This window comes from Amphibalanus amphitrite, unplaced genomic scaffold (genome assembly GCF_019059575.1).
Source record: "Amphibalanus amphitrite isolate SeventyFive unplaced genomic scaffold, NRLGWU_Aamphi_draft 001125F_arrow, whole genome shotgun sequence".
Taxonomy (NCBI): domain Eukaryota; kingdom Metazoa; phylum Arthropoda; class Thecostraca; order Balanomorpha; family Balanidae; genus Amphibalanus; species Amphibalanus amphitrite.
In genome coordinates, this window is record NW_024882619.1 from 163,664 (window position 1) to 177,829 (window position 14,166).

At 49.9% G+C, this 14,166-nt stretch overlaps 1 protein-coding gene across 8 annotated transcripts in view; it reads left to right on the plus strand.

The window, feature by feature from the left end:
- Nucleotides 1-14,166, plus strand: part of LOC122370353 (ubiquitin carboxyl-terminal hydrolase 3-like) — a 73,862-nt gene that overhangs the window by 37,914 nt on the left and 21,782 nt on the right. The gene's annotated exons all lie outside the window — the stretch shown is intronic.

Below are 14,166 nucleotides of genomic sequence, written 5' to 3' on the forward strand. Positions count from 1 at the left end.
GCCAGCCGGCTCGGTGGGCTGCGCCGCGGTACGGCCGGCTCCTCGGCCCGTGTCTGCCGGCGGCACCGACACGGCGGCGCCGGTGGCAACCGATTGGCCTCCCGCCAGCGGCGGCGAGGCTCCGTACACTCGGTCCGTGCTGCACGCTGGAATGCCTCCCGCCGGCGGCGGCGAGGCTCCGTAGGCGTCCGTAGCTCCGTCCGGCTCTGTGGGCTGCGCCGCAGCACATCCGATTCGGCCCGTGTCCGCCGGCGGCGGTGACACGGCGTTGTCCGGGGCTTCATTACTGTCCGTGGTCTGCGTTGGCCAGCCCCCCGCCGGCGGCGGCGAGGCTCCGTGGACGTCAGCAGCGTCACTCAGCTCCGTGGGCTGCAGCGCAGTGTGCCTGGCTTGGCCCGTGTCCGCCGGCGGCGGTGACACGGCGGTGCCGGCGGCTACCGCTACTAGCGCCACCCCCGGAGAGTCGCATACTGTTGTCACTGCAGATGGCGCCACTGGACGATCGGCCGCGGCGGTGGCCCTCTCGTGGCACACCACCTCAAAATGCCCTAGTTCGCCACACGCACGACAGATGGCGCCAGCGGCGCGACACATGTCTCCGCCGGCGTGCTGGCGACGGCCGCAGGTAGGGCAACGCTCAAGAAATTGACGATCCCGATCTGTAGCGGTGGCGGAATGGGCGACACTCGGCCGCCTGCGCCTCTTGTAGGCCGGCAGGCGCGCCGCGGAATGTCCCTCGTTGCCGCGGAGGTCTGGGCACGTGACACGGGCACCATCGCTCGCCCGACAAACGTTCACGGCGTATTTGAGCGTCAGCTCAGAGTCCTCCAGCCTGCGGCTCACCGCTCCTGAACCACTGTCGGGCACACTGCACTCGGCACGGTCGTAGCACGTCGATGCCGACTTCGGTCGCGGGGTCGGGGTCGCCGACACCGGCAGGCAGACAGTCCGGCGGGCGGCGGCAGCTGGTCCAACGGATCCATCAGCGCCTCGCTCAGCCCCCGACTCTGACACTCCGGTCGTTACGTCCGTCCCCGCGGAGGGCTCCCCGGTTAGGAGCCTCTCCAAGCGCTCCAGGCGCTTGTCGGCCTCGGCGGCTCTCTTCACCTGCCTCTCCAGCAGTGCCGTCAGTTCTTGAACGATAATTTTAGTCATCGCGTTGTAAGCTCAATCACATAATTACAAAACCGACCGCGCCATGTTATGTTTTGGTTCGTTTGAGTGAAAGAGCACACAATCAATGAAAAACGCGATTTATTTACTGCGATACGTTCAGGCCGAAAAAGTGTCCAAAAGATAACAAGTATGGCGAGCGCCGCGCCTAGTCGCCCGCGCCAGTCATGCCGCTCGGCGCGCACAGTCAGCTGGCGGCGGCAGAGGCGCTCACAGGCACGGAGCCGGGGCGGCCAGCGGTGGCGGCGGCAGGGGCGCGCGCAGGCGCGGCCAGCAGCCGTGCGGGGGTTGGACCATAATACAACAACCTTGACCTGACCTCGACCTGAAATTCATCCAGAGGTGGTCCATATCACTTATTGAGTGTGCCTATTGAATTCTATGAGTAAAATGACCCATAAAACATGTGTCGCACATGCCCTTTTCTATATTTTGTTTTTTGGTGACCTGACCTGACCTGACCTTGACCTTGACCTCTGAATGATATTGTATGCAACGAATATTGTCTTGGTAGCCTAAGAACACGTTTTGGGCGATCAGTCTCAGTCCATGACTCCATTCTTCGGCAACTACGGTGCAAGGCCGATACTGTAGAAACTTGCAATTTGTACCCTTGACCTGACCTTGACCTTGACCTCAAACTTTAAATTAAGTACATGTTTTTAGTAGTTCGTGATGAGAGCTTTCGATTGGCGTTTGAATTTTCCAAATCGGACCATTAGTTCGGGAGATAACAGGGGGGGGGGTAAAATTTACCCCCCCAGCCCCGCGCGTTCGGCTGGAGACCCCAGCCCCGCGCGGGTTAATTTTGCCAGAGGTGAGGATTTGGAAATTCCCGCCCATTACCATCCAATCTTTTCAGATGCAGTTTTTACCAACTCTTCCAAATGATCAGGATTTTCTTTTCTGAACTTGCTCTCGTCGTTAGCACAGCTGTTCTATTCAGCAGACTTCGTCAGTCGTCATTTTCACATGGTTTACCGGAAAGCCAGCTGTTCCTACATTGGAGGGAATTTCTGCTATAAGCGTTTTTTTTTGCGAACCCGAGGCTAAGGGTTGGTGCTCTCTTTAGAAATATTATTATTTTCAATGAATGCCGAAAGTACCACGAGAAATAAATAGGCCATATGTCCACAGAATGACCTTTTACATTCGTAAAATGGCGAAATAATATAACGAAACGACACATAAGTCATCAGGATTATGACTGAAGCCATCTTTAATTATTCACCGGCCTTTTTACTGCATCGTAAAAGCTGATTACGTCCGGAAATTGAGTTTGCACATGTGATGAGATATACGGAACTAGGTAGCTATGGCTCTTTATTCAGATGTTATCACTCATTCTGTCATTTGCGTTTCGTGACTTGGTACTCTTTAAACCAAATGCATGCTGTGATGCCTGGCAACTTCAGGCACTACTGCAAACTTGGTTGTTATGCTCTTTTTCCGTCGAACATATCTGGATCAGCTTCACATCGTTTGGGCTATTAATGCGATCTTTACAAAACTATGATATTTACTCATATCGTGTACCCAAGGCCCACAGGTGTATTGGAACTTACGCAGCATGTCAAAACACTTGGCCCTCTCACTCTCTCTCTCTCTCTCTCTCTCTCTCTCTCTCTCTCTCTCTCTCTCTCTCTCTCTCTCTCTCTCTCTCTCTCTCTCTCTCTCTCTCTCTCTCTCTCTCACTCTCTCTCTTTCTCTCTTGCTCTATCTCCCCTCCCTCTCCCTCTATTCACTCCCTCACCCCCTCTCTCCATCTGCCGGTGGCACTCCCTCTCGGCCGGGCAATGGGACCACGCTGTGGCCAGTTTAGAGCCACTCTGAGCTCTGTTCACGCCCCAACAGCTGGTGTGATACGCCTACCATCCAGCTAGCCTGGTCGGGTATCATCGAGTCAACTGTCGAGTTCCTTCCCAGACGTTAAACGCCGCCCGTATGAAGCCAAAATTACCGCTGCTCTCTATCGCCAGAGACGCGTGTCGCCTGTTGTCATGGCAACGATTGTGATGACATAGGCGGCGGAACGGGGAGGCACCGGGGCACCGTGCCCCCCTTTGATTTTGGCATTTTAACATTAAGCCTATGGGCGTTGCATGGAAAGAATGGGACCAAAAGTCGGCAGTGCCCCCCTTTAATTGAGGGTGTTCCGCCGCTACTGTGCTGAACATGCTGTCTCGGTTGGCCGTCTTGGCAGGGTGGTGATTGCATGTAGCGGATTGGATTGGAGTGGCTTGCTGTGATGTTCTACCGCAGTGCTATTTTTCCGTTTGGTTTGATTTGGTAAATGGTATGTTTGACGCGGTTCAGTCGCTGATCCCCTGTCCCAAGGGCTGTATGCAGGCGGGAAGTTGTGTCAGTCTTGTGAAACTTCACTCACAGTGGGTTATTGGGCTGCCCAAGTTTTCTGTTTGTGGAAGTCATTCCCTTAAGTGAGTAAAACTCACAACATTCTGTCACCAGGCAGTATTGACCTGTTTAAATTTCACCGCTGTTAATTCTGAAAAGAAAAACAAACTGACCTTAGGCGTATTGATTTGGCTTTGGACAGGGGCGCGGGAACTACTTTCCGACTGGGGGGGGGGGCATAGGCGGCGGAACGGGGGGGGCACCGGGGCACCGTGCCCCCCCCTTGAATTCTGCAAGGGGGGCACCAATAGCAAGGTGCCCCCCTTAAATTTGATGTATTAGTACCAGGAGCAGATTCGGGAAAACTCCAAGGGAAGGGTCATGAATCGAAGTGGTGCCCCTACCTATACCCAAAATGAAAACCTCAACGGATTTCGGCCACTTAATTTTGGTGGTGCCCTATTTTCAGTTTTCTATTTTCTTTATTTTTGGTTAGTCGTGTGATGACTGGTGCCTCTGCTAGGCCGCTGGTGCCCCTGGAAAGATTGTGGTACCTACCTACCCTGCCCCCTGACAAGCCCACGGTGGGCCCTGGGTGCCATGGGTCCTAACAGGCCCGTGGTGCCCCTGACAGGCCTGTGGTGTCCTTGCTAGGCCTGTGGTGTCCTTGCTAGGCCTGTGGTGTCCCTGGGCCTTGGCAGGTCTGTGGTGCCCCTGGCGAGCCTGTGGTGCCCCTGTTAGAACGCAGGTGCCCTTAACAGGTTTGTGGTGCCCCTGACAATCCTAAAGTGCCAACGACAGGCTTGTGGTGCCCTTGACAGGCCCATGGTGCCCTTGCGAGGCTGGTGGTTCCCCTGCGAAGCCGATAGTACCCCTGGCAGGCCTCTGGTGCCCCTGGCAGGTCTGTGGTGCCCCTGGAAGACCTGTAGTGCTTTTGCTAGGCCGATGGTGCTCCTGACAGGCCTGTGGTGCCACTGACAGGCCCGTGGTGCCCCTGCTAGGCCTGTGGTACCCCTGGCGGGCCTGTGGTGCCCCTGTCGGCTGTCAGGCCTGTGGTGCTCCTGGCAGGCATGTGGTGACCCCAGGCCCAAAGTCATGACCCATGTGACCTCCCCCCTGGGATTCGCCACTGATTAGTACTGCAATGGCTTCTTGGTAATTTGATACATGTAGGATTAACCCTCGCCAGGCGAGGGCCTTTTCCATAACACGGACGGCGAGGGGGGAGGGTTGGTACGACCCCCCTCGCGATTGGCTCCTATGGCACTTAGAAACGACAAATTTACAGGGTAGGTGGGTCCATGGGAGATCTCGCCCCTAGGAAAGTTTGGTGACTCTAAGTCAATATTTAGGGGGTTTTGGGGGTATTAATGCAAAAATTTTGCTTAAACATGTTAAAAAAATTTCGCTTATAACTTTTTACCTAGCAAAGATAGAGCAAAAATAAAAGCACCAGTGAACTCAGGACGTCAGTGCGCATCGAATGGTATACTTTGTTACCAATTTTAGTGAACTTTGGAATTCAGTTGCCGCTAAGCTAGTCCAATTTTCCCCTGACCTTGTACCGGTTTTTGTGACCTGGTGACCTGACCTGAAATGACTGGGACTTCAAATTTTCAGGAAAGGTGCGAAAATGTTGCCCCAGAAGGTATGCCAAATTTGGCGGCGCTACGCGCCGCCGTTTTTACGTTATTTGCGAAAAACTTTGGGGGGGTTGCATCAACCCCCCTCGTCGGGCGAGGGTTAATGGAATTTATCAAACGAGAATAAGAAAGAGACAAACACATAGGTACTTGAGGATCAGCTTCAAGTTAACCACACATACGGGAGTGTTCTGCCATTTTCGTTTAGTAAAAAAAAAAATAGAAAAAAAATCATCGTGTCAGGGCTGTGACGAAAAATAAGTGGCCTAAATCCGATGAGAAAACAGGATTTGGGGGTACCCTAGGTTTGGCTCCTTGAGCTGGTGCCCCCCCTTGTCTCAAATCGTTCCGCCGCCTATGGGGGGGGGGGCACACCATAATAGAGGTCAACCTAGGGTACCCCCAAATCTAGTTTTCTCACCGGTTTTAGGCCACTTATTTTTCACCCCTCGGCTTTTTCAACAAAAAAAAAAACATTTGCAAAAAAAAGTGTGGTATTCCGTCTCAAAGCTGTGGGGGCACCGCCCCCACGGCCCCAGAGTTGGGGGGGGGGGGCAAGCTGCCCCCACTGCCCCCCCGGCTCCCGCGCCTATGGCTTTGGAAATTGGAAGCTGTTCTTTCGTTAACAGTTGTTTTCCATTCTTGCTCATTTATTTGAAGCCCTGAAACCCCAAATCCGTCATCCGTTAGTCAGAATTTCTCATTGTGTGCATGCTTTTGTTTTATCGAACGAAGTATAGCAAAAAGAACATGTGTATTGTGTAACAGCTCAAGCAAAACAGTCCCGCAACTATTTTGCAGACTCCATTCGTTTTGTCATTTTGGTGGTGTGAATTTCGAGTCCTAAATACATTCGAAGCTGTCAGATGCACAACCACGTTCTTGATCGTGACCAAGCATATGAATCTTGATGTCGTGTTGCCAGGGACAAACTCGGTCACTGACGTCAATAATCCATTGTCGTATCATGTATCGGATCGTATCGTAATTCGCAGTAAACCCATGCTACTTAAAAGATGTTTGTCGTTTGACTGTATTACTGTTCTCTTATCGCTGATGTTTTGCCGGTTGCCCACAATGGTTGCTAGATGTTACGAGATGTTACGAATTACCTACATTGAAGTGCTGCATTTTTCCTGAAAAGGAGCCTTCGAAATCGGTGCAGATGCCTTTATTGGTCAGCTTATAAATGTCAACTTGGGTATAAATAGGGGGTCCAGCGGTTGGCAAAAGCTAATTAGAACGGCTTTTACTGAACCATTTAGATTTTAGAACACCGCATTGTGCGTTGGTAAGTTACAAAATACTGGTCGGTCTCAGTGCGTAGGATACATGATTCTGCTATGCATTTCATAACTGAGTGAGGCTCTGCAGATTTTGTCTCTGTAAATAGCGAGGCACTTGAGATATTACGTTGTATGTTGACGGACCTCGCTGCAGATCCATCACACACACTTGCATATTTATTGATGGTAAACCGGATAATATCTCAAACTTGTGCCGTTACTGAATTTCTTTTTTATGTCAGCTCGACATGTGCCAGCACATGTGATCTGTCATTGTCATGAACCGACCATGCGGCATAACAAGTCCCTGTAATGTGAGTTATGTTGCGTCATAATTCATGACTATACAAGCTGAAGCTGAACATCTACGGATTGGGCACGATTCGAAGCTCAGCTCAGCGTTTGCCTGTGTCTGCTGTAATGTATTAAATTATTTAAGGCTCGTCTTGGAGTATGATGTTCTCGGAACTATGCGTATTGCACACAAATGGAAGTGTCGGTGCGTACAGAACTGCCGGGTTATATTACGATCTTGCTTTGTCGCTGAATAACAGAAGCTTACAATGGGGCGAGGAACTATATCCTCGCAACAAACTGAATAGTCGCCACGATAGTATTAAATGAGACATGGCTCTCTCTCTCTCTCTCTCTCTCTCTCTCTCTCTCTCTCTCTCTCTCTCTCTCTCTCTCTCTCTCTCTCTCTCTCTCTCTCTTTCTTTCTTTCTTTCTCTGTTCTACTTCCTCTCTAAACTGAATTACAAAAATATGATTAAACTCTCTGCTATGATACTCCGTCAAAATTCATACCAGATAAAAGTCGGCTGCACTGCGTATCTAAATAAGCCTCCGTAGACCTGTTGAGCTAGCCCCAGGTCTAGGTCAGTGTTATTTGTAAAATAATTTGTCGGTGACACGGCTGTGTCTGTAGAGTTGACCGACAGAGACTAATCGAAGCGTCTGCCCCTCTGGGCAAGTAAATCTCGGGCGACGGTGACTGCCGATGTCGCAGTCGCCCTGATTGACGACGGCTGAGTTCGAACTCAGAAACGTCCCTACCTTTTGCGTCGTCCTCTGTCCACGATTTTTTACGTTATTTCTATGTGCTCCTTTTTGGAAGTTATTTGTGCACACCTGTTTTCTATTTGTTTTGTTGGATGGACTCTTATGCGACGCTGGTGGTATTTTTGATTTGGTGTTCCTGCAGGTCTATCAAAGTCTTTCAAATATCGTAACGTAACCAGTATAGCGCCTTTTGGGGCGACTAACGGAGCGAGCGAGAGGGTGAGCCTTGCACGTGCGAAATTGCGAGGGGGTACCTCCAACTGAGTTGTGCACGGCACCCTACTAACCGTTCTCTAGCGATGTGCCAAATTTGAGCACAATCGGCCCAGCCGTTCTCGAGATCTGGAGGCGGCACCCTGCACGTGCGCACGCACAAAATGGGTCCCAACTGATTTTTGCACGGCACCCTACTAACCGGTCCCTAACCATGTACCAAATTTGAGCGCCATCGGTCCAGCCGTTCTCGAGATCTGGAATCGACCCCTGCACGTGCGCACGTGCAGCAGCACCTCAACTCTGGCACATGGATATGCATTGCATAGTGGGTGCCTACCTACATGCCAACTTTCAGTGCAATCGGCCAAGGAGTTACCGAGATATTGCAACAATTGCAAAAGTGACACCTCTTCGTTTTGCACGTGGCACGTGCATAAGGGGTCACCCACACGCATCGGGAATAGTCCAATACTTGGTAGAAGGAATGAAGCTACCCTACAAAAATTACCGCGTGTAAATCGGTCAAGTGGTTGCTGAGATATAAGCCTCGCAAAAGCGTGACCACGGCCGGCCGGCCGGCCGCTCATACTCAGAAATTTCCGTTAACCCGCGCCCTGCTGGGGGGGGGGTGTTTGAACACCCCCCCTTGTGGTTTTTCGCGAATATCTCAAAAACGGCGGCGCGGAGCGCCGCCGTTTTTGGTACACCTTATCATACATCAATTCTACACATGTTGTGAAAATTTCAGACCAAGGTCATTCAAGGTCAGGTCACCAGGTCACCTGAAGTGACCTCACCTCATAAAAAGTTTCAATGTCTGTCATAGCTACACCGAGTGACCGATCGCTTTGAAACTTTCAGCGATTGCTAAGAGCAATAGCATGTACAAAATGTATATCTCAGAATTTTGATATCGATGACCTAAGGTCAGGTCAATTTTGCGACCTCCCCATAATAAGTCAATGGGAGAAAATTGAAATGCGCCTCTTTTGGACGAAAGACATTATAAACACTCCCAAACACTGAATTACAAGTGGTTTAGACACACTGAACATGAAAATGGTGTCCGTGACCCCTGTTTATGCCCTGAGGTCATCTTAGGTCACGAATGGTATCTAACAGTTTTTCGCAAATAACTTTTGATAGAGGCATGCTAGAGCGATGAAAACGTCTTAGATGTGTTCAGCTCGACGATACGGATCGACTGATATGCAACATGACCCTTTCCGGTCAGGTCATGACCTTGACCTGGGGTCAAATTTTCAAGTTGACCTTTCAAGGTCAAGTTATAGTTCATTCGATGCGTCTTGACGAGAGGAACACGATGCCGGTAAAAGTAAGCTCGTACAAGGCTTGGGTCAAAAGTTATTGCAGAAAAACTGTTTCCGAAAAAATCGGCTATTTTTGCAGTTTTTGCCCCCTGCAGGCAAAACCGTTGACGGTAGGTCAAATCTGAGAGAATTACTCAGAAAGGGCGTTAATAGGGCTATCGAATGCGCTTTTCCGCGGCGCTGTAGCTCTATTGGTTCCCGAGTTATGCGTTGGCTTCTTGGAAATTTTCGACATTCGACCTGGAAATCGGCGAAATTTTGCCTTCAATGACCTCTGGTGACCTGACCTTTGACCTGACCAAAAAATTGAACGAAGTGATTTCCTCATTATTTTTGACGCTCTTTCGAACGCCGCCTTCCGCATATCGCTACGTGGCCCAGGAGCCGAGTTAGAAGGGGGGGGGGGTGTTCAAACACCCCCCCCCCCCAGCAGGGCGTGGAAATCCAGGACCCCCAGCAGGGCGCGGGTTAATCTAAGGAAAGACTACGCTCGCTTCGCTCGCTCCGTAATAATGGTTAACCTTAACTGCACTCAACGGCTCAAATAGCTCAGCGTAAAGCATGCACAAATTACACCATACGTCCACTCACCAGGTAATCTGTGGTCGCAATCTTCAGTCCTCTCTTTTCCTTCAAGCGCCGTTCTCGCAGTTGTGCGCTGTGGGTCCACCGTAAGCCGCCCTTGTCGCCTGTTGTCTCGCCAGATAAGGGTGGCTGATCTCCCCGTAGCATTCCCCAGACGCATTACGGGCTATGTGTTTGTTCTTGTGTGTGTTCACCCGGTCTGTGCCGCTGAGGAGTAACTCGAATTGCTGCTGCGAGCGCTCCTAAGGAGTTACTGGAAAATCACATCTCCTCAACACACGCATTGATAACGCGAATCAGGACCTGCCGCTATCCATGCTAAGAATCGCGATGTACCGCCATTCCAAGTTAACGCATGGCTGTTATGTTTCTTTGTAGGTTATTTTGTTTAATGCGCCTAACGCGCTTTGTTGTTTGCCTTCTCAGTGCGTTCATTTTTCTTGTACAGCTGCCTGAGAGCTTGGGAGTGCGCTCTTGTTATAAGAGGCTCGGTGCAGGCTAGGCCAAGTAGCCTTTAATCAGCTGCCGCCCATATACATACATACGGGCAGTTTGCCTGATTGCTCTTGGTGAAAGCTTGTGCTGTATTCTCAAAGCCGACGCTGCACAGTGATGCAAATGGGGTTCACGAGTGGCCATAAATACCGAAAAGGCCCAAATTTCAAGTTCGCCTAATCGAATAAATCGTCATATGGCCAGGTCAGTCAAATGTTTGGGGTGTCTGAAAAACACGATTTTCATGTTTTTGTCAAAACCGGCCTCGTGTATGATTGTCAGAAGTCGTGACATTTTCTATGCCGTAAAATGACTGTCAGATACTCGCAACTTCAAACGCCGCTAGCGTGCGTTCATTTCATACAAATGTCAAAAATTATGCATGGCAATGATCCCCAAAGTCTGCTGCTTCTAATGCAGGGTCACAAAAGCCGTATCTCTTTTGGTTTGGCGCTCATCTAACTATTTGTCATCATGTTGCAATCGCAGTTCTTTATTTAAAATATTTGTTTTCGTTTCACCTACAGCAGTTTACACAGTGTGTGCCCGTTAGTGCACCATACCATAACATTCCCTAATCATTTCTGAGCCGCACTGTGAAAGAATGAAGGCGCTGCCACAGGGCTGACCGGCGCTTCTAAAGTTTTCGTCCGTTGCGGTCGGGTGCCGCGACGCGGTGGGCGGCGCGGGCGGGCGGCCACAGCGGGGGTCCGTCGGTGCATCCATGGGTGGAGAACCTGCCCCGGCCACCCCGGCCGTGGCCGGGGTAACTTTCAGCCGACCCCGGCGCGGCCGGGGTAACTTTTCCCACTTTTGTAAATCCTAAAAGCTGTCTCCATACGAAAAAAACTGCCATCTATAAAAGCGTCTCTCATTATTCTTATCTACCTTGAAAAGTTATTGAAAATTTACTTTATTATTTTCATTTTGGAGCTTCTATGTTTTAAAGTTTTTTCATCGCAGAGCCCGACATGTTTCATCAAACAGAAGTAGGTAGGTAAATCATATTTCAGGTGCGAGCTCAAATCAATAAGAGGGCCAAAACGGTCAAATTTGACATTTTGTTTTGTGTGGGAAGTTTGCAACTTCCACGGAATAAGCTTTGCAAAGGGCATTAGCACGATCATCCAGCAAATTTGACCTGATGACCTGACCTAGCACTAGGTGACATGCGTCCGAAATTTTAAGGCGTGTTGCAAAATTGTTGTTACAATTACGAAATCTTTCGCACCTGCGTGCAGCAGTTTTCCCTAAAAACGTACAAACGGCAGACATCCTAGGGGTTTGTTGATAACCGTTGACAAATATTTGAGCATCATCGTCTTTCTGACTTTCGGTCGCCGGCCGGGGTAACTTTTTCAAACATTCTCCACCCGTGGCCGTGCATCCCTCTGCTGTTCCTAAACGAAGTGTCCTAACACCTCGCGACAAAAGCCAACGGATTGCTCTTGACCAGATCTCGCGAGTGAGCATCTTACTTTTGAGTTAAGGTCAATATTTGACCTACTTATAGCAGGTCAAAGTTAAACGTCTGTCGAAATTGCAATCCGCGGTGAAAGCAATCCGCCCCGACCGCGACACCCAACCGCTCCGGACAAAAACTTCAATAGCGCCGGTCTGCCCTGTGCTAGCGCCCTAATTCTTTCATGGTGTGACTCAGAAATGGTTAGGGATTGTTATGGTATGGTGCACTAACGGGCACACACTGTGTAAACTGCTGTAGGTGAAACGAAAGCAAATATTCTTTTAGTAAAGAACTGCGATTGCAACATGATGACAAATGATTAGATCACCGCCAAAGCAAAAAAAGATATGGCTTTTTGTGACCCGCCATGAGAAGCAGCAGGCTTTAGGGATCATTGTCATGTATATTTTTTGCAGTTTGTATTTAATAAACGCACGCTAGCGGCATTTGAACTAGCAAGTATCCGACAGTCATTTTACGACATAGAAAATGTCACGACTTCTGAAAATCATACACGAGGCCGGTTTTGACAAAAATATGAAAACTATGTGATTTCAGATGCGCCAAACATTTCTTTGGTTAGCCATATAATATAGCGATTTACTCGGTTTGGTAAACTTGACTTTTTGGTATTTATGGCCACTCGTGAACCCCATTTGCATCACTGTGCGCTGTAGGAATGGTCGTACCACTAGATACGTGGTTTCTTTCCGTTCCGTTAGAATTGTCATGTGTTGAATTATTTCGCTGGGCCACACAAGAATTTCGCTGCTTGTATGCATGGAGATTATTCCATGTAATCAACCCAATGATTATGTCCGGGCAAATTAATTTATTTGATGAGCGAGTGTAGCGATAGCTAGGTCGGCGGATGTTTGGACAGTATGTACAGGCAATAGCTAGATGGTGTGTCTAATCTCAGATGGAGGTTAGGCAGTTCATCATGTTCATCATGAGTTCATCATGCTGGAAATTTTATTATATTTCGCAAGTCCTGCAACACTTGAAAACGGTCGCAATGGGGACAGTATTATATTTAATGTTCAATACAACTGCTGCACAGCTACATGATGGTCCTTATTGCCAATCGACTCTTTGCCAATTGTCTTAGAGAAGAGATATTTCCTCGGAATTGTACACGTAAGAGAGGAATTGTGCGCTACATCCGTCTAATGTTTGATGTGTGCGTCTCGGATAGCTTTTTATATGTAAGCGGAAGATAGCAAATGATCGGCATCATTATTTGACATTCGCAATTTGTCCAACATCTGTGAAATATCATATATCCATGAAAAAAGCAAATTATCGTTATCTGATAGGCCTCTATTATCTGCTATTGGCTTTTAGTCGGCAGCAAAAAACCGGGTCTGTCCTGCAGGCCGACCAGGCTCGTGTTCGGTAGCGTGACCATCGCTCCGAACACAGCAAAGCACTCGGTGCGTTTTCAGCGCGCGTGACCAGCGCGATGGTCCGCCCACGACCCGGGTCCACCAGACCAAGAGGGCTGAATGAGGGCACAGCCGTCCGCCTCCGGCGATATAGCTGAAAGACACGCCACCTGTGAGGACTGTGCAATGAACGTTCTATGTTCAATCATGTACAATATATTCAGTTTACAATGTTTTCATCCATGGCGTACGTGGTGTGATACGTTTGGGTTTTTATGCAGAAAGCTAGCTCCACTCCCCTTGATCAATGACCATTTTGGGATTCTCTCTCGCTCCTATTACCACAATGGACCATGCTGGTGCCAAGCTGCCGGCCACGTGACTGCATTAGTGTCTCACCAGGCGGCCTTTCTGGCTGACACGTGACCGCGTCTGGCGCCATCAGACGGCAAATTCGCCCGCGGCGCCCGCCATAGGTCACGTCGAGTCGGGGCCGTCTGGCGGTGACGGCTCCTGTGCCTCCCTCCCGGCGTTCGCGGCTTCCCGCGCGTCCCCCGAGGCGGTTCTGTGTCACGGGGCGCTTCCACTTGTAGCTGCTATCCAGAATGTCGGATAGGTGCTACCGACGGTGTCCAGTACCGGCGTGTGGTCCGCGCAGAACAAATGACTTCCGGCAGATGGTAATTGGGTTTGGATGCATTAAAACGATCCGACACTGATCTTGTTGGTCGGCTATACGATACCAAACGATACGATACAATACTGTCGGCAATACTCGTTCATTGATTTGGTACATAACTGGGGCTTTTCAGCGTGTTATGCTCACACTCATCAACAAGGCTGGCTCGCTCTGCCCTCTTCCTTCCTGCTCTATCTCTCTCTCTCTCTCTCTCTCTCTCTGTCCTCAGGCCAGGCGAGGGTCGAGGGTCTCCGAGCGACCCTCGACAGGGGGTCGCTCGGAGAGCGCGAGCGACTCTCGGATTTATTTGGATAAATTCTGCGCAGCTGATGACGAGTGCGATGTCAATGAACTCCTCGGCCTTTTGCGCAGCACATTTCCTCAACGTAATTATGATTTCACAATTCGAAGTCACTGGATGACTCGTTGGGCTTAATTAAGAAATTACAGTAGCAAAGATAAGTTCAAGTAAGTGTAACGTGATTAGT